The 25,366-nt window shown below is 39.9% G+C and overlaps 1 protein-coding gene across 1 annotated transcript in view; it reads right to left on the bottom strand.

Annotated features, from left to right (window-relative positions):
* The window catches only part of rps7 (ribosomal protein S7), a 59,802-nt gene extending 34,639 nt beyond the window's left edge, over positions 1-25,163 (bottom strand). The window contains exon 1 of the mRNA XM_063002310.1: positions 25,154-25,163. The gene's annotated coding sequence lies outside the window, so the exon portion shown is untranslated. The remainder of the gene's footprint in view (positions 1-25,153) is intronic.
* Positions 25,164-25,366: the final 203 nt, after the last annotated feature.

Here is a 25,366-nt window from a genome sequence, read left to right as displayed (position 1 = left end):
TACATCCATTGCTAGCAGGTATATAAATCAATTTTATAAAATACATTTTATGCCACCAACTTTGGGTTAAAATAGTTTTGGGAAGACCCCTTCAGGTTTCAGTGTGACAAAATCAAAGGCTTCCACTCCATCTCTCTCTTATTTCAATTCAGTTGAATTTAAAGGTAGAAAACAAAAGAAAAAAAAAGAAAATAATAATAATTATAAATTATAATTATAAATTATAATTATTATAAAACAATATATAAAACCCTAAATGTACATAAAAATAAGTAAAACTGTGCAAATCGTAACAATTAAAAATAATAACAGTAACTGTTATAATACCAAATGTAAATAGTAATGAAAATAGACATTTGTGTGTGTGTGTGTGTGTGTGTGTGTGTGACATGGTCACCCACTGTCCCTCACCTGGAGTCATGTGTGTGTGTGTGTGTGTGTGTGTGTGTGTGTGTGTGTGTGTGTGTGTGGTGCTGATAGTGTGCATCTCTTTCCGTGCTCCCCCAGTAGGTGGGGCAGTTGGTCGGGGTCTGAGAGGGAGTAAAAATCGGGGATGATGGTGTTGAATTTGGGGAAAGAATCGGGTCTGAATGTGGTGGTATTTGGTGCTCTCTCTCTCTCTCTCTCTCTCTCTCTCTCTCTCTCTCTCTCTCTCTATATATATATATATATATATATATATATATATATATATATATATATATATATATATTCCTTTTATGGCAGTAGGTCATTCACACCCACAATCTCATAACATGCATGTTTGATGCAACAGTATCCTCCACACAGAGATAAGACTGGGATGTTAAAGGTCAAGGATGATCCTATGTACGTTCAACCCAGAGCACTTCACACTGGAGTAGCAAATAGGGAAATCCACCACCATGATGAGATCCTCCATCACTCCTGGCAGCTGAGGGAGGCATAAAGGTTCACAAAGCTCATTCCTTAACCCCACTGAATATCTTCATGTACAACATTAGTGTATTCAACCCATAAATGTTTACAAATTACCACAAAAAACACTTTAAAATTTGACTAAAGCCTTCCCACAACAATGCTAAAGAAATGGGGGTCAGAACCATATGGAATGTCCTACAAACTTCATGTCAAGTGTCTTTATAATGTACCATTGGCTATAAAGCGTAGATCATCATCTTCATGCCACTACTAAATTCATGGTTACATTTGCTTAATTTCACATGCCGTCTGCACAGAGACGGGAAAAGAGTGCTGTCAGGGTGTGTCTCTCCGTACACAGTGCTGATCTGCGCTGCACTCGTCAAAGTGTAGGTGACAAGATGCATATGGCTGCTGGCCACGTGTCGGAGGGGGCGTGGGTTAGCTTCGTTCTCCTCAATCATCAGCGGGGATTGGCATTGGTGGAGAGGAAGCATGACGCAATCGGGCAATTGGACGCGAGAAAATGCATAAACAAAAATAAAAAAAAGAAAGAAATAAACTGCACATAGACAAACTATCGGGATCATAAATACTTTACTGGCTTGTTCTTTTGAGGCACAGCACAGAGATGATCACGTGTGTAGAGAAGCACACTTTTACATTTATTATGGAATCCCCAAAGCACAAAATGCACTCAATACGTAAACAGAATAGTCTGTTACACTAACTTAACTGCTGTATGATAGGACCGTCTCATATAGCGCCTCATATTTCATACACTACACAAATGAAAAATGTTAAATCGCTAAACACAAACTGCATATTTCATGGGAAATGGCTCATTTCACGGTCTGTAACGCGATTTTGACTTCCGTGAATTTGGTAGTGCTTTAGTCATCTTATTGCCTCTGTCAGTACCGGCCTGTGCTGTGCAATTTGCTTCCATTCTGGTACAGAACAAAATAAATATAAATATATAAGCTATATATAAAGACTTTCACTTCATCTCTCTCTCTATCATCCATATATAGCGGTAAGTAACCTCGCCTCCAGTTTACACCCACAGTTTCATATCATACACGTTTGATGCAACAGTATCCTCCACTCACAGATAAGCCGTATGTTAAAGGTCAAAGACGATCCTATATACGTTACATATACATTCAACCCGGAGCGCTTTACACCGAAGCAGCATGTGGGGAAATCCAGCACCGTCCAGGACGAGTAATCACAGATGATGAGATCCTCCGTCACTCCTGCCAGCAGAGGGAGGCACTGTGGAATAGGATGTGCCCTTCAGTGCCGACCTTTTATATTTGTATTCAGCGTTCAGCTCCTGTTTGCTCAGTGGTTAAGCTTTAGCAGGTTTTCTCAGTGCTCCCACGCCTCCAGTCAGGTTCTGAAATCAACAACATACCATCTAAATACCAACTTATTATCCTTATATTTCTCCCAGCATTCATTTCAGGGCTGTGAAAGCTTCTATTGTATTGAGTACCATTTAGTATCTCCAATTCACCTCACTTGCATGTCTTTGCACTGTGGGAGGAAACCTGAGCATCCGGAGAAAACCCACGTGAGAACATGCAAACTTTCCTTTTCCAGCATGACTGTGCACAACACAAGCTCTATAAAAACATGAAGAAAAGCTAAATTTAAAGAAACTCCAGTGGCCAGGACATACCCCTGACCTCAGCACCACTAGAATAAACTGTAACATCAGTTGAGTATTTGTTGACCAACATCATTGCATCATGCCAAACAAATGCTCTTTTGACTGAATGGACACAAATTCCCACAGATATTTTTCATATCGCAGTACAGTGTATTTCTTATTATTTTTATGTAACTGTTATTCCTGCTACTTTCAGATCAACCCACTGTTATTTTAAATTATAGTCTTACTTTCTTTTTTTATGCATTTTCCCTCAGTTTTTTCCCCAATCTATTCGTATTTATCCTCCAGTCCTGTCTAAAAAGAGCCCACAGCCCCTCAGACACATGTGCAGTAGCCAACCACTTCTTTTCACGTTAATTCATGCACCGATATCTCTGTGCAGGCACCATTAAAGAGCCAGCAGATGTCATAACTGCAGCAGTTATGAGGAATCCTTACAACCCTTCCTCGCCTATACAAGTCAGTTATGCACGTATAGATGCCTGCCTGGCTAAGATTAAACCTCACGAGTTTGAAATAATGGGCTAGCGTGTTTTACCATTAAAAAAGCATGTGGTGCACGCCCAGGTGGCGCACCGGGATATTCCACTAACACACTAGTGCCGAGATTCTGAACTCCTCGTTTCGAAACTCGCCGTTGCCACCGGTCGGCTGGGCACCATCTAGCGGGCATAATTGGCAGTGCCTGCAGCAGACACGTCTCTTCTAGGGCGGGATGACCGGACTATGTGGGTGGGGTCTTCAAACGCTGTGTAAGGACCCTGATTGGCAGATGGAGATGCACCTGGGCAGAGTAAAGGGGGGAAAAAAGGTTCCGCAAAGGGCTGCGAGCGGGTCAGAGGAGGCGTGAGCTGCAATATACCCACCTCGACTGCAATCAGGGATCCCCCAGCAGCAAAGGACAAATTTATCACGCTAAATTGGGAGAAAATGCATAAATAAAATAGGAAGAAAAAACATGTGGTAAAATGTTCTATGGTTTGCAGTTACATAAATGTTTCATTGGCTTATTATTAAGCCAGTTGTACTGACTGGTGTTGAAGGTGTTTGCTTTGTCTCGGTCGCTGTATTGTTTAATAAATTTGTCCTTGAGAACTTTAAAAAAGTTCTTTCAGCTTTACAGAGAGCATGAAAATATAATAGAACCAGGTGCAATCTGCACAAAACCTTTTAAATACTGTTTTTCATCAACGGTTAGTAACAAAAACCCCACAGTAACCCTCAACACCACATGCACAAAGTTAAATAGAAGGTGCAGTAATTAGTAAAGTGGAGAAAATGATGGTGTGTGATGTGAGAAACAGCTCTGCTCTGACAGGTTCGATATGAACACTTGATATGCGTGCTCATCTTGATTATGCTACCTACAGACTCACAGCTGTTCCCTCATCTAAACTGACTGTTTCACTTATTTCAGAGAACATCGGTTCATGCTGCAGTGAGCGTGTTTCCCGTCAACTCATGCTTACTTCAAATAATGACAATTTACAGCAGGGTTAGTCGCCCAAAATGTTACTTACACTATACGGACAAAAGTATGTGGATACCCCATTCTACTTATTAAACTCATAGCTTTGCTAACAGTTTTGCTGTTCTATTATGATTGTCCCCCTGTGCACAAAACAAGGTCCTGTCATGGTGCAAGCATGCAAAGTTACTTACACCAGACTCAATAAAATAACACAGTAACCTCCTTCAGTCCACAAAAAAAGATTTGCGCTTTCTCATAACTAATGCAATTATGACCTCTGCTGGCTGATTGACGGCACCTGCACAGAGACGGGAAAAGAGTGCTGTCAGGGGGTGTCTCTCTGTACACAGTGCTAATCCGCATTGCACTTGTCAAAGTGTAGGTGACAAGATGCATACGGCTACTGCTCACGTTTCGGTGGGGGCGTGGGTTAGCTTCGTTCTCCGCAATCAGAGTGGGGATCGGCATTGTTGGAGAGAAAGCATGACGCAATCAAGCAATTGGACGTGCTAAAAGGGAGAAAAAGGGGAGAAATGCATAAACAATATATATATATATATATATACAGTATATATATATATATATATATATATATATATATATATATATATATATTGGGGGGTCTGATTAGTCAGGGGTAAAAGGCCAAAAACACCCCAAACAGGTCACCAATCCATCACAGGGCAGACACACACAACCACACTTGGCCTGACAGCACATCTTTCAACTTGTAGGAAGAAACCTAAGCACAGGGAGAACATGCAAACAGAAAGGACCCTGGTCACCCGGCCAGGGAATCAAACTCAGGATCTTCTTTCTGGGAGGTGAGAGTACTACCTACAGCGCCACAGTGCTGCACTTGAGTAAAATGTTTTCCCTCTAATCCAATATTAAACTTATTGTTTTGTCTTTTGTTGTGCAAATGAATGTTTCTACAAGTGATCTATCGCTGTACAAAGATGTGTGATACTGTAATTTACTATAAAGCAGAACTGTGCTGTACATTTACAGTACTTTTACCATTGTTTGGTCAATAGTGATGAACAATACACACTGTTACTTTAATCAGAAATCCTGAAAACTAATAAGTAACTAACAACCACCAAGCTGCCAATAAGTTACAATCAAATCACATGCTGATTTTACTGTGTAGTTACTTTAATTAAGTAAAATCTACAATAAAGAAAACATATTTTCTAGTTTCACAAGTAACATGTATTTAGACTTGGCTGAATACTCTGCGTTAGCTCTTTATTGTACGTGTACCCACTTCCTGATCACTGTCATTTAGGTCAGTGATTCATTGTCAGAGTATCTTGCGCCTTTAAATGTTACTCAGAGAGTGAGCGCAAGCAAGTGCGCAAGTGAGGGAGAAATTAGGGATGGTGTCGCTGCAGGGCTCCTGGGATTGATTGATGGCAGCCGTATTTACGCCATCAGGTTCGCTGTATGTAGCCAAAATGGCTGCCTGTTCCCACAGAGAGTACAGATGCCCCCTGCCAGCACCGCAGACTAAAAAGCACACTGACTTTGCATCATAATGAAACTGGAAATAAGAGCAAAACTTAGTCATACTGCGAGACTAAGACGAGAGAAGAAAGAGAGAAATGGAGGGATATTTTATTCCTCTGATGACCTATTATAACTTTATTATAATACAGAAACCTATAAAGCTGTTGAGAAGTCCTGAAGTACAGAGTTTAAAGGATATAGCAGCATTTCCTTGTTCTGTTCCATTGACAGATTGGTGATCAGGTCCTTAAGCAGTGCAATAGGACAGCATTATGTCGTCAACAGAAAGGGCATGAAGATTAATATGTAATGTCAGACTACTTCCTCTACAGCCCAGCACGTTCACTTTGTTCACAAGATGCAGGGTTACTTATAATTCCTAGAATTAAAAAGATCACGGCTGGTGGAGGAGCATTTTCTTACAAAGCTCCACAACTTTGGAATAATCTCCCTGTCTCTGTTCGGGACTCGGACACAGTCTCAATGTTCAAGTCTAGATTGAAAACATATTTATTTACTCAGGCTTTTGATTAGTCTTTAAAAAAAAATATAGACAAAGGCACAGAGCTTGGGGGTTCATGACCTTGTTACCTGCTCGCTTTTAGTTATGCTGTAATAATTAGGGGTGCCAGAGTCTAAAGCTACTCTCTGTAAAACTGATATTTTACTCTTAACAATTTCACATTGTAACTACACCTTCTGTTGTTTTACCCCGAGGTGGTTCTTATGGAAACCTGTTCACCCTCTCGAGGTTAAACACTGCAAGTCAAGACTGCAGTGCCAACAATGCTGCTCCTACTAGATGGGATGGGATGGGAACCTGGCGTGTTTGCACCAAAAAATGTCCAGAATTTACAACAGACTTTATCACAGACTGGACTGAACAATGAAGAGCTCCAATTATTTATTTATTTATTTATTTATTTTTTGCTTGTTTTAACTTTCAGTTCAATTTAATTTTGTGTTTGTATGATTTGTTTAAATCTTATTTATTTAAAGTATCCTCCAGGCCACCCAGGAAGGATGGGTCCCTGCTGAGTCTGGTTCCTCTCAAGGTTTCTTCCTGTAATTTTGAGGGAGTTTTTCCTTGCCATTGTCGCTCTCAGCTTGCTCAGTAGGGGTTTTTGGTCTGTTGGTCCTGGATTCTGTAAAGTTGCTTTGAGACCATGTTCATTGTAAAAAGCGCTATATAAATAAATTTGACTTGACTACTTCAAGTCCACTTAACTCTTTAATAATTTCATTTCATATTAACATTGTTTGCCAAAAACTAAATACACAAACAGTATTGATGATCCGAATAAATTTTATTTATTTTTTACTGCTATTATCATTCTTACAGTTTTACAGTATTGATTATCCTAATTAATTTTATTCATTGTTTACTGCTAAAAGGTGGCTGCAGTCCCAACATCCCCCCACTTTCCCTATCACCATTCCTGTACATGGCCTCCATACATACTACAAAAATAATTAGTGATGTACACCAACTTAGTCAAGCGCCTCTGATTGCCTTCACAACCACAGATTGGATTTAAACATTATTAAACCTATAGGCTCTTGATTGCAGACTATAAAGTAGATCACCTTTTTAATTCCTAAAATTTGATAGCTGTTCTTTGATCAGCATCTCACCACAGTGTATTTAGAATGTATATAATTTTATAAGGATTTTATAAGAACTATTTAATAAGAACTCTTTTGGAGGCAAAGGTTGACTGTACTTTCTATACAGTCTTATATACACCATAGGGTTTTTATAAGGTTAATGATATGTTATTCATGGCACTCAGGTGGGAGCCCACCACTGCTTAGATAAAAAAATTTAATTGTTCTACATTTCATGGCGGCACGGTGGCTAAGTGGGTAGCACTGTCGCCTCATAGCAAGAAGGTCCTGGGTTCAATCCCCAGGCAGGCTGTCCAGTTCCTTTCTGTGTGAAGTTTGCATGTTCTCCCCGTGTCTGCGTGGGTTTCCTCCAAGAGCTCTGGTTTCCTCCCACAGTCCAAAAACATGCAGTCAAGTTAATTAGAGACACTGAATTGTCCTATAGGCAAATGGGTGTGTGTATGTGTCTCTGCCCTGTGCCCCGTCCAGGGTGTTACTGTGTGCCTTGTGCCCATTGAAAGCTGGGATAGGCTCCAGCAGCCCCCCAGAGTAAGTCTGGGTCATAATTACCATTCCAATTAATCACAAAGATATTTACTGGGGTTAAGACCATTTCTATGTGCAGGCCACTGAATATCCTTCACAGCAAACTTGTCCAGTCATGTCTTTATGGACCTTGCTTGGTGGACAGGGGTCATGCAGGAAGAAGAACAGGTCCTAAACTGTTACCACAAAGTTAAAAGCATGTAACTAATATTATATAAGCAGTTGTATACTATGGCAACAAACAATAATTCAGTAATTAGTGCTGATCATCAACCTGATATAAGACATCGTATTCGGTATGTAGACATTGTTACTGAAGCTGCAATTAGAGAACCTCGGGATTACCAGCGATCGCTGTGTACGGGAAGTTTCTGCATCTGTATTCTCGCTTCACGGCTGTTCTGAAGGCTTAGTTACAATTGGTTCTGCTGCAGTTGATTCTCTCTCACCGTCTCTCTGACTGGCAGTTTTGCAGGGGGAGTGTTAGGAGAGGAAATGACCTAGAAAACACAGCTCCCATGCCTCAACTGTCATTTGCATTTCAAGGGATGATGAATAATTTACTGCTCTTCTTCCCCCCATGCAAACGTGACAGCCTTCAATAAAATTAACGAATTTAACAAGGCTGAGTGACAATCAGCTCTGCGACACTCAAAAGCACCCGGTCTGAGATGTAACGTTCCTGAGCCTAGGGCGAATGACTGAAAAAATTATGGCGGTGACACAGGTTAAGATACACAGATCACGTAGACTGGAGCTGGGAAATCAGCTCTCTGCAGTATGAGATTTATTCATTTTCATATATGTTTGGCTGGATCTCTTTATAGCAGGTGTTATTTAATCTTTATACGCTATGCTCCCTTATATATATATATACACAGACGAGGCATAACATTATGACCACTGACAGGTGAAGTAAATAACACTGATTATCTCTTTATCACGGCACCTCTTAGTGGGTGGGATATACTGTATAAGGCAGCAAGTGAACATTTTATCCTCAAAGTTGATGTTAGAAGCAGGAAAAATGGGCAAGCGTAAGGATTTGAGCGAGTTTAAAAAGGGCCAAATTGTGATGGCTAGATGACTGGGTCAGAGCATCTTCAAAACTGCAGCTCTTGTGGGATGTTCCCGGTATGCAGTGGTCAGTATCTATCAAAAGTGGTCCAAGGAAGGAACAGGGGTAAACCGGCGACAGGGTCATGGGCGGCCAAGGCTCATTGATGCACGTGGGTAGCGAAGGCTGGCCCTTGTGGTCCGATCCAACTGACGAGCTACTGTAGCTCAAATTGCTGAAGAAGTTAATGCTGGTTCTGATAGAAAGTCAGAATACACAGTGCATCACAGTTTTTTGCATATGGGGCTGCATAGCCGCAGACCAGTCAGGGTGCCCATGCTGACCCCTGTCCACCACCGAAAGCGCCAACAATGGGCACGTGAGCATCGGAACTGGACCACAGAGCAGTGGAAGAAGGTGGCATTCCCTGATGGCTGTGGCCTCTTTTAGCAGGATAATGCACCCTGCCACAAAGCAAAAAAGGTTCAGGAATGTTTTGAGGAGCACAACAATGAGTTTGAGGTGTTGACTTGGCCTCCAAATTCCCCAGATCTCAATCCAATCGAGCATCTGTGGGATGTGCTGGACAAACAAGTCCAATCCATGGAGGCCCCACCTCACAACTTAGAGGGGTTAAAGGACCTGCTGCAAACATCTTGGTGCCAGATACCACAGCACACCTTCTGGGGTCTAGTGGAGTTCAGCCACACCCACAACTAACATAAGATGGTTTGATGAGGATGGTGGGGAGGAACGATAGTGTAGCCTGAGCTCAGCCACACTGAAGACTTTGGGATACATTTAAATGTTGATCTGAGCCATGCCTTCTCATCCAACATAAATCCCTGACCTTACAAATGCCCCTTTAAATCAGTGGATTTTCCCAAAAACATGAGGCTTTCAAAGATGGAGAGAAAGGCAAGAAGCGCCCCCATATTTTTGCCCATGATTTTGAAATGGGACATCCAATCAGACCATTTCATTTCCATTCACATTGTTTAGCAGACATCTTGGTGCAAAATAACAAATAAATTGGCACGTTATCCACAACAAAGGCATTGAATTGCAGATGCACAAATGATCTTCTATGTTAGGACATACTCCTCAATTGCTTTCTTTTTTCTTTTATTTCTTATTATTCATCTATTTAGAAACATCTGCTATTCATTTTCATGCATTACGCATGCACATTTGCAGCAGCTGCTAATAATAAGAAATTAATCTTAAGACTTCTGGCCTCTAAATCATCATTCTCTGAGTCAGATTAAATGACCAAAATGACCAAACATAAACCAGAATGACTGTGCCCCCATACATAAAGCCTGACCTCAGCCTTACTGAACAGCTTTGCAATGAACTGGAACATCAGTTGGACTTTCTTGATCAACACCAGTGCCCAGCCATACAAATGCTGATTTGACAAAATGAGCACAAACCCCAGCCTTCTTAGAATAGTTGGTGTTGTTATAGCTAAAAAGATCAGATACAGATCACTCTATTTAATACCATTTGTTTTTAAAATGGGTTGTTCAACAAGCTCATGGTCAGGTGTCCAAATACTTTTGGCCATATAGTGTCTACACAGGTATGTATACATATATTTACATTTACATTCTCGGCATTTAGCAGACGCTTTTATCCAAAGTGACTTACAGTTTGTTTGTTTTATTAGGATTTTACCGTCATGTTTTACACTTTGGTTACATTCATGACAGGAACGGTTGTTACTCATTACACAAGGTTCATCAGTTCACAAAGTTATATCAAACACAGTCATGGACAATTTTGTATCTCCAATTCACCTCACTTGCATGTCTTTGGACCGTGGGAGGAAACCAGAGCACCCGGAGAAAACCCACAAAGACACGGGGAGAACATGCAAACTCCACACAGAAAGGACCCGGACCACCCCACCTGGGGATCGAACCCAGAACCTTCGCAACTTACAGTACTGTAACAGTTTTACTGTCTAAGCAATTGAGGATTAAAGGCCTTGCTTAACGGCTCAACAATGGCAACCTGACAGTGGTGGGGATTGAACCAGCAACTTTTCAATTAGTCCAGTACCTTAACCACTAGGCTACAACTGTAAACATATGTTATACAGTATGTTTATCAACATATAACAAATGATTAGGGGAAATGTATTAAGACACCATAAATTACAGTAATTTAATTAGTACTTTGTAGCAAAGCTGTTGTTGGCAATTACAGCTTCAAAACATCTATAGTAAAAAAAAAAAAAGAAGATTTTATTCTTTTCAAAACGTCTTTCATTCTTCAAGGTTTTTAGCAAAGGATTTTTGAACGGGGTGAGGGAACATAAATGATTGCAGAGCAATTAATTGTTGTTTTGTTCATTGTTGTTCCAGTTTCAGTCACCCTGCTAGTCTTTAGAACTTTTTCTTACTTTTTTATTATTTCTCAAGGAACAAGTGAAATCTTGTATGCTGCACCTGCCCTGTGGTTCCACTCAGATTTTTGAACCAAGTGCATTAACAGGAATGTTTAAAGTGTTTGCTGTGGCATTGTAGATTTTCTAATTTGGTCAGAACTTTAAAATGCTTTGTATAGTATAAAACTTTCCCAGCCAGTAGTTACAGGGACTGTGAGAGCCTTCTGGGTAGAGCTTTGGGCTGTCAATTAGAAGATTGTGGGTTTGAGTCCTGACTTTGCCATGCAGCCACTGTTGGCATTGGGTTTGAGCAAAGCCCTTGACCCTGTGTGCTCCAGGCGTGATGTACAAACTCTGTGCTCTGACCTTAGCAATTATGACTGAATACTACACTGATCAGCCATAACATTAAAACCACCTCCTTGTTTCTACACTCACTGTCCATTTTATCAGCTCCACTTACTTTAAAGTTCTACAATTGCTGACTGTAGTCCATCTGTTTCTCTACATACTTTTTAGCCCCCTTTTACCCTGTTCTTCGATGGTCAGGACCCCCACAGGACCACCACAGAGCAGGTATTATTTAGGTGGTGGATCATTCTCAGCACTGCAGTGACACTGATATGGTGGTGGTGTGTTAGTGTGTGTTGTGCTGGTATGAGTGGATCGGACACAGCAATGCTGCTGGAGTTTTTAAATACCGTGTCCGCTCACTGTCCACTCCTACCTAGTTGGTCCACCTTGTAGATGTAAAGTCAGAGACGATCGCTCATCTATTGCTGTTTAAGTTGGTCACCTTCTAGACCTTCATCAGTGGTCACAGGACGCTGCCCACAGGGCGCTGTTGGCTGGATATTTTTGGTTGGTGGACTATTCTCAGTCCAGCAGTGACAGTGAGGTGTTTAAAAACTCCTGCAGCGCTGCTGTGTCTGATCCACTCATACCAGCACAACACACACTAACACACCACCACCATGTCAGTGTCACTGCAATGCTGAGAATGAGCCATCACCCAAATAATACCTGCTCTGTAGTGGTCTTGTGGGGGTCCTGACCATTGAAGAACAGCATGAAAGGGGGCTAACAAAGCATGCAGAGAAACAGCTGGACTACAGTCAGTAATTGTAGAACTACAAAGTGCTTCTATATGGTAAGTGGAGCTGATAAAATGGACAGTAAGTGCAGAAACAAGGAGGTGGTCTTACATCTTTCATTATGTAACCAGGTGATATGTATGTGCATGTTTCATGTAAAGACACACAGATTCAGGAGTGCAAAATAGTTACGTGTTTCAAATGGAAGCTTTTGTATTTAAGTGCAAATGCTGCATAATTTTAAATGCAGTGTAAAAAAGTGCTGTCAAATTACAGTCAATCCTTTTTGTCTGGTCCTTTTTGGAGATCAGACCCGAGACAGCTGCCTCGTTTGGATCCTATAAATCCTTTCTAGTGAAGCAGGATTTCTGAAGCATGACAGCTTTAGGTTGTCGTTCTGTCCCAGAACCTCTACTTCAGCTCTCTCCATGTCTCTGGATTCGAGTTCTGATGCAATGCTATGGGTACATTTTTCAATCAGGCACACATATTGGCACATACGCACCCTCGCCGGGTGCAGAATCACTAGGGAGTGTGTAATAGTTTTATCAGGGTGAGCACAGGCACACGAGTGCACTCCTGCCTGCAGCTACGGCTGGGCTCCATGGGAGAAAGTCAATTATGGTGACACGAAGCAGCCTAGGGTGAACATATGGAAGACAGATAACGTGGGCAAGATGGCCGCCTTGCTTTCCCAGCAGCCTCCTGTACAATGCCGTGCCACTCGTTCTCCTTTATATATATTCCATGCTGTGCTGTGAAATAATAACACACAAGACTCAGCATCTGTAGGAGTGAAAGACTGACTCAGAAAGAATGATTGGTGCACCTATTGGTACAGTCATTTTTATTGTATACAGACCTCAGACCTTGGACTGCTTGAAGTGCTATGGGACATAAAGGTAAGAGATAAATTAATTAAATAAATATCTAAATAAATCTTTGAATAATGCATGTGCAGGCACTTTTATGCAGTGTACTGCATTATCCAATTAGCAATTAACATTGTGGGCGGCACGGTGGCAAAGTGAATATCACTGTCGCCTCATAGCAAGAAGGTCCTGGGTTTGATCCCCAGGTGAAGCGATCTGGGTCCTTTCTGTGCGGAGTTTGCATGTTCTCCCCGTGTCTGCGTGGGTTTCCTCTGGGAGCTCGGGTTTCCTTCAACAGTCCAAAAACATGCAGTCAGGTTAATTGGAGACACTGAATCGCCCTATAAGTGAATGGGTGTGTGTATGTGTGTGTGTGTATGGGTGTCTGCCCTGCGATGGACTGGCATCCCATCCAGGCTGTTACTGTGTGCCATGCACCCATTGAAAAGCTGGGATAGCCTCCAGCACCCCCCCCCCCCCACACCCACCCTCCCGCAACCCTAATTGTATAAGCGGATAAGAAAATGAATGAATGAATTAACATTGTGCCATTCTCTGTGATGTGCATCTGTGTGCAAACTTCACATTTTCTGCAAATATTTCAACTATGATCTTGTTTTGCAAATGTTAATGCAATACACAGTTGCTTTGTATTTGATAAACTAAACAAAATAGTATCATTATTTAATAATAATAATAGTTGTAGCTTGTGCAAAGGTTTTGACACCTTTCTAGTTGTAAAATCTTAGTAATTAATTAACTCATTAAGCTGAAATTGACGTATTAGGACCTGTCTGGCAGGTCAAATGTTATAACTGGGAATTGGCAATTACAGAAAGTAATCAATTATCTGTTAGCAACTAACAAACATTGGTTCCTCTACACAGCTGACCAAGCATCTGAAGATGAAGGCTGGAAGCCGAGTTCAGTAAAGAGCATCATGCTGGCATAGTTTGGGCCTACTTGTCCCTTTTAAGGAACGGGTCACTGCAAATGTTACAACCCTTAATCAGAAAAATTTGGGACAGTGTGGAAAAAACTCTTTTCCATTTACATTTGTTGCATTGCAGACTTTACAAACTTAGAATATGTTAAGTTTGGTCTGGTCAACTTCATTTCACTTGTTAGTATACATTCATTCCGGCATTTCAGACCTGCAACACGTTCCAAACAAGTTGGGACAGGGGCAATTTAGGGCTGGTAATAAGGTTAAAAACCATTTAGACAGTTAATGTCAACAGGGGATTGTAATCATGATTTGAAACAAAAACAATATCCATGAATGGCTGAGGCTTTGAGAAGCAAAGGTGATCAGAGGATCTCCAGTTTGTCAACAAATGCGTGATTTAAATTGAAATATTAAAAAAAATTAAACTATGTCAAAACTAAATGTTTTTTTCATACTGTCTGTATGAAGTAAAAGCCAAAGTAGGGGTAGGAAACTCATTTACAAATTTTTTGGCATTTTGTTGACATTTTCTATAATGTCCCAAGTTTTTTTGATTTGTAAATGATCACTTAATCAATCTGATGATATATTCCTATATTTATGTGAGTGGTCTGCCCAGTTCTGAATATGCAGGCGCACACATGCCTAAAACTAGTTAGGGTTTGATCAATAAGGAACCAGTTGTGCTTTTCTATAATTCTTGTAGATCAAAATGGTGATCATGGTCGATTAAATGCTTTATTGTGAAAACTGATTATTATGTTTTGTCCTTGATGTAGTTTTTGTGTCTGTGCAGAAAGAGCTTTTTAAACACGGTCTACATTTATAGAGAGTAGCCAGTACATGTTTTATCTCTAAACTTAAAAAAGAGAATGTAAAGTTTGGAGACATTTCTGCACTTTTATATTTTGATTGAAGCGGTGAGGGTGGGAGGAGTAGTGATTGGTCATGTCTAAGAGCTTATAGTCCGGATTTAGCACCATCTGATTTCCACCTGGGTGGCACGGTGGCTCGGTGGGTAGTAATGTTGCCTCACAGTCCTGGGTTCGATCCCCAGACGGGGCGGTCTGGGTCCTTTCTGTGCGGAGTTTGCATGTTCTCCCCGTGTCTACATGGGTTTCCTCCGGGAGCTCCGGTTTCCTCCCACAGTCCAAAAACATGCAGTCACTGAATTGCCCTATAGGTGAATGAGTGTGTGTGTCTGCCCTGCGATGGACTGGTGCCCCTCCAGGATGTTACTGTGTGCCTTGCGCACATTAAAAAGGCTCCAGCACCCCCGCGACCCTGAAAGGATAAGCGGTTAAGAAAGTGAGTGAGTCAGTGAGTGATTTCCACCTCTTTGGATGCTGAAAGAAGCTTTAAAGGGAAGAAGATTTTCAGGTGATGATTCATGTGAAAGCAGCGCTGCATCAGTTGCTACGCGCTCAACCAAAAACATTTTTGCTGATGGCATTTTTGCTGTGTCTGATCCACTCATACCAGCACAACACACACTAACACACCACCACCAGTGGGGGTCCTGACCATTGAAGAACAAGCAGGCTAATAAAAGTATGTAGAGAAATAGATGGACTACAGTCAGTAATTGTAGTACTTCAAAGTGCTTCTACATGGTAAGTGGAGTTGATAAAATGAACAGAGTGTAGAAACAATTAGGTGGTTTTAATGTTATGGCTGATCAGTGCATCTGTAAAAGAAACGCACGTGATGGTGCATGGTTGTATTGTCATTTAACAGTGTCATGCACAGCAGACATCGGTCATTGTCAGGAACATGGCATGCTCATCTGTACATTTGTATAACACCCTATAAGGCAAACCCACCAGGTCTTATCAATACACTTCCAAACTGTGCCTGATATATAGTTCGTCAAACAGAAGAGGGAGGTAGAGAGAGTGTTGGGATGGGGGTGGCTCATGGGGGTGTGGGTAGAAAGAGAGAAGGCAAGGCAGTGTGGCAGAACGTAAGTCGCTGTCAGAAAAGCAATCAGCAGCTCGAGCGTCTGGCCTCCTGCAGCCCGCTGATTACAGCATTAGGCTCAGCCCAATTCTTCCCCTTGTGTGGCAAATCATTCGGCTGCAATAAAGAACTTTGAGACAAAGGAGAAGTTAATTAAGATTAATTAACTTTCTAATGACGCCAGAACATTGCTATTTGTGCGTGTGGCCGAAGGCGTTACTGAGCACGTTTTCTATTTACTTTCATATTATGCCTCCCCCTCTCTTGCTTCTTCTTTCTTTTGTACCCTCGTCTCTCTATTTTTTGGAGTATTTCTTTTTTAAAGGCAAGTAAAGCAGACACAAGGACATTTTCAGCCAGACATACAAGCTATTTCACCCGCTTGACGTTTGTATTTTGTGTTTCTGGACAACTGTATTGGACTTGCAAAAAAATATGTTTATAGCAGTAACAAAACAGGAAGATCATCATAAATATCATAAAAATCATAAAAGAGCAAATGCTTCTCAACTTGCCAGACTTTTTTTCATGGACACAATATGTGTGAGTGTGTGTGTGTGTGTGTGTGTGTTAAATCACAAACTATTGCCAAACAACTTGAAGCACAGTTCTCCAGAATAGGGTTTTTTAAACCCTGGGTCACAACCCTTATTGTATGCGAACACCCCCTTGTGGAGGCTTTATGTTACATCTTGTATAAAGAGTGTAAGATACATTGTATTTTCTGGGTCGCGTAATAAATCATGGACAAAATGTGGGTAGTTTATATATATATATATATATGGGTAGTTTATATATATGCAGTAGACCCTTGAGTTATGAACGGTTTACTATATAAACATTTTGGGTTACGAACGATCTTTTTCAACTTAACGTATGATCAAATTTTGAATTACAAACCGAAATTCGCGAAACACGTGACGTCACGAACAAGTTCACTCCGACCGTCTTTCTCTCGCTATATACAGTATATATACAGTGAGCGAACATTCAGACAGTGGATGGTGTTTTTTCGGTGTTTTCTTTATATTTTGTAAAATTAAATATAAAAATGGCCCCAAAGTGTAGTGTTGAGAAAATGAAAAAATCTATTACTATCTGTTGTTGTATAATTACTCCTGCCAGTAGATGTCACTGTGTATCAGACAGAGGGGACAGTGAGTGAGAGAGAAGAAAGTCCGCTGAGTATTCTTTTTTCGTTCAATTACACCTACAAAATACCATACTACTGAAATAAAGAAGGAAATAATAGAGAATTATGAGAGCTATTGTTTTTATAAAAAAAAGAAGGACATTTATTATGGTGTATGGTACAGCACACGTACTGTACTGATATGTGGTGTGTGTTTTATGTACAGTACAGTACTACTGTGTATTGTTGTTTATTATTGTTTATTACAGGAATGTCTATTCTATAATTTAAGATTTAAGGGAAAATATACTTGTATTTATAACAAAAAAGACCATTTAAGACATTAGAAAGGTTAGGTACGGGGGTGGTTTGGGAGGTCTGGCACGGATTAATTCTATTTACATGATTTCTTATAGGAAAAACAGGTTGACCTAAGAGCAACCCCTCTGAACCAATGAAATTCGTAAGTCAAGGGATATACAGTATATATATATATATATATATATGCGTTTCTTTCCCCCAATTTAGTGTAGTCAATTTGTCTTCTGCTGCTGATTTTTTGCAGTTGAGGAAGGTATATTGCTGCTCACACCTCCTCCGACCCGCGCGCAGCCCATAACGAAACCCTTTTCCACCCATGCACACTGCACAGGCGCCTCTATCTGCCAATCAAAGTCCTTACACAGCGTTTGAAGAACCCACCCGCATATTCCGGTCATCCCTCCCTGCAGGCACTGCCAATTATGCCCGCTAGATGGAGCCCAGCCGACCGGTGTCAACGTTGAGTTTCGAACCAAGGAGTTCAGAATCTCGGCACTGGTGTGCTAGCGGAATATCCCGCAGCTCCCCGTCCAGCACACTGATGTAAGTTAAGAATGATTAACACAGTAAAACTGCAGCATCAGATTTTTTTTTCTTATTATTAGTATTAACGTTGTTCAGATATCTTGCTACCATACCGATTACACTTGAACCACAAATATAACGTTTCACTACATTTGTTTGGAATTAATTCAGTGTAAAACTCATGAAGAAGACATCCATCATTTTTAAAAACTCACCTGCCGACAAATATTTCCTCAGATAACTTTATTAGACTGGCAGAGGAGAGATTCATGGTGCTGAGGAAAATTCAGCACGTCTTTAACCCTTTAATGGTCTCAACAAGAACTCAACTTATCCAACTTTTTATGGATGATTTTTCAGCTGCTGACTTCAAGTTGACATATGTTTTCTTAAATAAGAATACCAATATGTTTTAGTTTAATTAACACACGCCAATCAGGGAGTAGATACGGCCCCAAAAAGATTCTTTGAATACAGCTTATTTTTACCCAAATATTTAGATATTATTGAGTTTATTTAATATTAATATTGAGTTTTGCTTCAAATTAATTCTGCCAAAATTAAGTTTTTTGGGTTATTGGGATATACAGTATCTATGACATATGTAATACCCAAATCAAAAATGGGAGAGTACAGAAAATGCAAATAAAATAGATGCAGTGTTTCTTACATTTACATCGTCTCTTATTTCATCTTATATAAACCCAAGATATTACATTTTTTGTCTGGTTAACTTCATTTTAGTTCTTAACATACACAAACATGCATTTTAAGCCTACAATACATTCTAAAAAAGTTGGAACAGGAAAATGTATGGCTAGTAATAAGGTAAAAAACAACTAAATAATGCCATGATTTCAAACAGGTAATGTCAACAGCTGATTATAATCATGTTCAGATGAAAGGAAGAAAACAGGTTAATTGTTAAGGTGATTTACAGGCTTAAAAGAACAATCTTTATATTCAAAATGACCGCTTCAGTTTATACTAACAGCATTTACATTTACATTTTCAGCATTTAGCAAGGCAAGGCAAGGCAAGTTTATTTGTATAGCACCTTTCATACACAGTGGCAATTCAAAGTGCTTTACATAAGGAAAAATTAAAAATTAAAAGCATTAAAACATTCCTGAGATCTAGAACCTCAGAAAGACTTCTTGCAAACATTTAGTTACAATTAAAAACATGAAATGCAAACAAGAGAGATAAAGATTAAGAACTTGAAAAATTAAAAGAAAATATTGTAAAATATACCCTACAATTTGGTAAATACGAAATTAAAACAAGAGAAATAAGCAAATAAAACATAAAAACTAAAAGAAAATATAGTAAAATATACCTTACAGTTTAGAGATTATGGAATTAAAACAAGACTAAAAGAAATATGGTAAAATGAGGGTAATAGTAAAAATATCGAGCTCAATCATAGGCACAAGAAAAAAGAAAAGTTTTTAACCTGGATTTAAAGATTTCTATGTTTGAGGAACATCTAATATCTCCTGGCAGTCTGTTCCAGTTATATGCAGCCCAACAACTAAATGCTGCTTCACCATGTTTAGTTTGGACTCTGGGCTCTACTAGCTGACCTGAGTCCATGGATCTAAGAGATCTACTGGGTTTATATTCTCTGAACATTTCTGAGATGTATTCTGGGCCGAACCCATTCAGTGATTTATAGACCAGTAGCAGCACCTTAAATTCTATTCTGTAACTAACCGGAAGCCAGTGTAGAGATTTTAGAACTGGAGTGATGTGCTCAGTTCTCTTTGTCTTGGTTAAAACTCTTGCAGCAGCGTTCTGAATGAGCTGTAACTGTTTAATGGTCTTTTTGGGAAGTCCAGTTAAGAGACCATTACAATAGTCCACCCTACTGGAGATAAAAGCATGGATGAGCTTCTCTATGTCTTGTTGGCACACTAGACCCTTGATTTTGGCTATATTTCTAAGATGGTAGAAGGCTGTTTTGGTGATGGTTTTAATATGGCTGGTGAATGTAAGATCTGAGTCTATTAGAACGCCAAGATTTCGGACTTGGTCTTTGGTTTTTAGAGCCCGGGAACTGAGGTGTTCAATGACACTGGTCCTCTTTTCTTTGTTGCCAAACACGACAATCTCTGTTTTGTCCTTATTTAACTGTAAAAAATTCTGGCTCATCCATTTATTGATGTCCTCTAAACACTGACACAGTGAATCTATTGGGCTGTAATCATCTGGTGAGAGAGCCAGATATATCTGTGTGTCATCTGCATAACTATGGTAATCAATGTTGTTAGCCTGTAGCATTTGGCCTAATGGCAGCATATAAAGATTGAACAGGAGAGGTCCGAGAACTGATCCCTGGGGGATTCCACATGTCATAGCCACTCTGTCAGATTCATAGCTGCCAATAGTGACAAAGTAACTGCGGTCTTTTAAGTAAGACCTGAACCAATTAAGGACTGTTCCGGAAAGTCCAACCCAGTTTTCCAACCTGTCCAGCAGTATTCTGTGATCTACAGTGTCGAAGGCTGCACTAAGATCCAGTAAAACCAGAACTGATATTTTACCTGAGTCACTATTCAGCCGTAGATCATTTAACACTTTTATGAGAGCCGTTTCAGTGCTGTGGTGAGCTCGAAAGCCTGACTGAAATTTGTCAAAAGAACCACTGGAATTCAAAAAACTGCTGACTTGATTGTAGACAACTTTCTCAATGATCTTAGCTGTGAAAGGAAGATTTGAGATCGGCCTGTAGTTGTTTAACACAGACGCATCCAGAGTTCTCTTTTTTAGGAGTGGTTTAATGGCAGCTGTTTTAAGTGATTTTGGGAAAACGCCTGATGATAGTGAGCCATTAACTATTTGTTGCAAATCAGTTTTTACAGAGTTAAAAATAGTTTAAAAAAATTCAGATGGCAGCATGTCGAGACAACATGTCGATGATTTAAGATGCTGAACTGTTTTCTCCAGGGTTTTTTGGTCTATTGTATTAAATTGTGACATAATAGTCATGTTATTTTTAGGTGTCTGTAGGGGCAGCATGGTTTTATTGTTTGACTGAGTGGAGTTAATGGTCAGTCTAATAGTTTTGATTTTTTCACAGAAGAAATGAGCAAACTCATTACATTTCTCTGTGGACAGAAGTTCTGGCGTGATCTGTTTTGAAGGATTTGTAAGCTTGTCGACCACGTTGAATAGAGTGCGGGTGTTGTTGATGTTCCTGTTAATGATCTTAGAGAAGTGCAGCTGTCTAGCCCTGCCTAACTCTGAGTTAAAACTACAAAGGCTTTGCTTATAGAGATCATAGTGGATTTGAAGTTTAGTTTTCCTCCACTTACGTTCAGCTCTCCTGCATTCTTTTTTCATAGCCATTACCATCATTGTGTTACGCCATGGTGCTTTCTGTTTGCTCAACGTTTTCATGACTTTTACCGGAGCAACCACGTCCATGACAGTCAATATTTTCACGTTAAAGTTATCCAGGAGTTCATCAACTGACTCTGCAATTAAAGTTGGTGATATAGCTATGGCCTCCATAAACCGAGAACTAGTACTTTCATTTATATTCCTTTTCTTAACAGAAACAGAGCTATTTTGAGCATCTGGAGTGATCAGCATTTCAAAGAAGACACAAAAATGATCAGAGAGGGCCAAGTCCTTGACCAAAACAGAGGAAATGTTAAGACCTTTAGAAATAACTAGATCCAGAGTGTGCCCTCGAGTATGTGTAGGCCCTTTCACATGTTGCAATAGACCAAATGTGTCAAAAAGTCCAAAAAGTTCTTTGGTGTTGTTGTCCTTGTTATTATCTAAGTGGATGTTAAAATCCCCAGTTATGATGAAGAAGCTGTACTCAGTGGAGATAAGTGACAGTAGTTCAGCAAATTCATCTATAAAATGTGCAGAGTATCTTGGAGGTTTATAAATGGTTAAAAATAAAATTTTGGGAGTACCCTTTAAAATAAAACAGAGGTATTCAAACGACTTAAAATTGCCAAGTTCAGTCTTTTTGCACTGGAATACATCTTTAAATAAGGCAGCTACTCCTCCACCTTTCCTACCACTTCGACACACATTCATAGAACTGAAGTTTGCTGGTGCAGTTTCATTAAGAACAGTAGCACTGCTGCCTTCTGCTAACCATGTTTCAGTTAGAAACAGAAAATCTAAACCGTAGGATAGAATTATGTCATTCAGCAGACACTCTTATCCAGAGCGACTTACAGAAGTGCTTCCAAAGTGAACATTTAATTTCTCAAGTTTAGGTAAACAACAGTCGAAGAACACAAATCTGCAAAAACCTGTTAGAACCAACTTTTTTGGAAATGGAAAAGGATGGAACAAGATGTTAGTAAATAAGTACAAGTCAGCTTAAGTGCTTAGTAAAGAGGTGGGTTTTTAATCGCTTTTTAAAGACAGCAAGAGACTCAGATGTTCGGACAGACAGAGGAAGTTCATTCCACCACTTGGGCGCTAGAACAGAGAAGAGCCTTGATGCTTGTCTTTTACTTTTACTTCTACTTTTAATACTTAATTTAACATTTAATATCAAATTACTTTTGATTCTTAAGTACATTAAAAAGCAGATACTTTTAGACTTTTACTCAAGTAATATTCTAAAAGGTGACTTTTACTTCTATCAAAGTAAATTTCTGGTAAAATACTTTTACTCAAGTCTGGCCTTCAGGTACTTTATACATCACTGAGTTCAGCCAAACTATGAAAGGTAATCCTAGGCCCATAATCCCGCTGTTCCAAACATTACAGTAAGCACTTCGACTGCACAGCTGGAGAGCTTTTCTGGCACATAATGAAGAGAATATGCATTAGACATTGCTCCAGAGTCTAATGATGGTGTGCTTTACACCACTCTAGCAGACACTTTTCCATTGCACAGGTTGATTTTAGGCTTGTGATTGAGCGTTAAAGCATTATAGCCCAATCCACAAAGCTCTTATCAAACGGTTTTGATGGCACATCACTTAAGAGTGCAACAATGAGAAGTGCAACCATGAACAGGTGATTTTCCACTTCAACACGCTGTGCTGCCAGGCTGTGAATTTGTGTACATATTGCTTCATGCCTCAGCCATCAGCGCTCCTAGATGTTCACACTTCATGGTATCTACTATTACTGTTGATCGGGCAAGCTCCTGAAGGACAAAAACATACTGACCAACTGGCTTGTTAAAAATGTATACAGAGTGGTACCTTAAAACTCAACGTCAATTGGTTCTGGGAGTGACGTTGAGCTTAAAAGACGTTGAGTTTCATGTATTTTTTCCCATAAGGATGTCTGGATTTTTGGCTTATGTAAAATAATGGGGTTGTTTCTGACACTTATACACTGACAATAACGCAAATATAAATATATCAATAATCCTAATTTGCCCTCATGTTCATGATCACCACCTGTTAACTGTTATTCCATGACTGTCTTCTGTATAAGTGTCCCAAGTTTCCTTGCTCATGTGGAGGGTTGTTAGATTGAAGTGGGACAGAATAAACCAGCCCTGAACCAAGCCCTGAAGCCCTAAAGTTATGATAGCATCCTTGTTCTAGCCTAGACTAGCCATAGTATAACCCTAACATCCTTGTTCCTTTGTATAGTCTTTGTCATAGTCACAGTGTCCTCTTTGTTTTGTCCTTGTTTATGTTCTTGTCTTGGTTTTCCTATAGTGCCATGCCCCTCATGTCTAACTATTATCTTAGCGCAGGCTTCAAAATTAGCATTCTTGGTTTAGTTCTAGTACAGGGTTCAAATAGCTTGTTTCCAAGCCATAGGCTACATTAGCTTAGCTATTAGCAAATTACTATAAGCCCAGCATTAGCAAAGCCTTACCCTTTAGCCTAGAGATCCATGTTCATAATGCAGCTCCTTTTAGTTTTTCTAGTGTTGTATTGTTTCTTGTTCACAGTTCTAGTTCCTCATTTGACCTGTTTTGTGTTTGTGTGTCACTTGCGTCCTGTTTAATAATCTGTTTTAGATGAGCAGGTGTAACATTTGTGGTTTATTTACAGTGTTTATACCTTGTGGGTGTATCTGTACTGTATCTGTCTTTTATCAGTGTGGGCCGTTTTATCTAGTATTTAAATGTTATACACTACGTTTTACTAAAGTCCATCTGAATTAAAATAAATTGCTTTGTATGAAATGTAATTAAAGTTTTAGCTTGTGGCCGAGATAAAAACATAACAGAAAGAATATAATAGAGGAGTACATTACTGGCATGTCTTAAATAATACATTTATGAATTATACGTTAATAAAATGAAGAATCTCAGTTAAAATGGGGGGTTTTCATTATGTGCACATATAGATGCAGTACATCATTTTACCCAGTTTCTCATTTGCATCTCTACTCTGAAACTGTAATAGATGCACACATGATGGCTCTGTACACAGACGTGCCTCGAACATGTGGATCAGAGTAGAAAGTGATGTGGTGACCACAATTTGGAGGAGATTTTAGCTGATGACATAAAGAATGTGCACTCCGTCACAGCTCATCAAGTAGGATTAGAATTAACATGGTCATTATGAGCTGATCGAGCCGTAAATTAGCTAATATTTAAAGCTGATGTCCAGAGTTTTTTTTTTTTGGTGGACTACCTGCTCTGTGTGCATGGTAGCACAGTGAGTAGCATTGTCGCCTCATAGCAAGAAGGGCCTGGGTTCGATTCCCATGTTCTTTCTGTGTCTCTGTGGGTTTTCACCGGGTTTCCTCATCTTCAGAAAAATGCAGTCAGGCCAACTAGAAATTGCCCTGGGTGTGAGTATGTTCCAGTGATAGACTGGTGACCTGTCCAAGGTGTTTTCCTTGTTTCCTTTCGCCCAATGAATATGACCCAACGCAACCCTGATCAGGACAAAGGGAGGTAAAAGAAACTTTGGTTTTGTCTGAAAACCTAGTGATCACTCTACATTTTACATAATCCTACACTCCAGAGAAGAAGGCATGTATAAATTCTTAAATGCTGCCTACTAGGGTGCCTAAACTGAATAATGGCGACCTCTTCGGGGTGTTTCCTACCTTTTGCATGATGAATTGTACCCACCACAATCCTAAATAGTGGTTGGTGAGCGATTCAGAATGATTTTATATTGGGCGGCATGAATTGGGCGGTTCGATTCCTCAGTTTCTTCCCTATTACAGTCAACTGACCACCTGAAAAAATATTTCATCTCATTTTTATTTACTGATTTGCACAAGGTATGTAAATCTTTTAATTCCGAGGCTGGATATTAGTGGGCTTTTGTTAGGACAGTTAAAATATAAAGCGCAGCAACCGAAAAATCCGTCCTGTCGAGTACACTGTAGGCACTGTATGTTTAATTTTCAAGCTTCTGTATATAAGATTCTTTA

This window comes from Trichomycterus rosablanca, chromosome 9, assembly GCF_030014385.1.
Source record: "Trichomycterus rosablanca isolate fTriRos1 chromosome 9, fTriRos1.hap1, whole genome shotgun sequence".
Lineage (NCBI taxonomy): Eukaryota > Metazoa > Chordata > Actinopteri > Siluriformes > Trichomycteridae > Trichomycterus > Trichomycterus rosablanca.
Note: the sequence above shows the minus strand (reverse complement) of the source record. Positions and strands in the feature narration are given on the sequence as shown.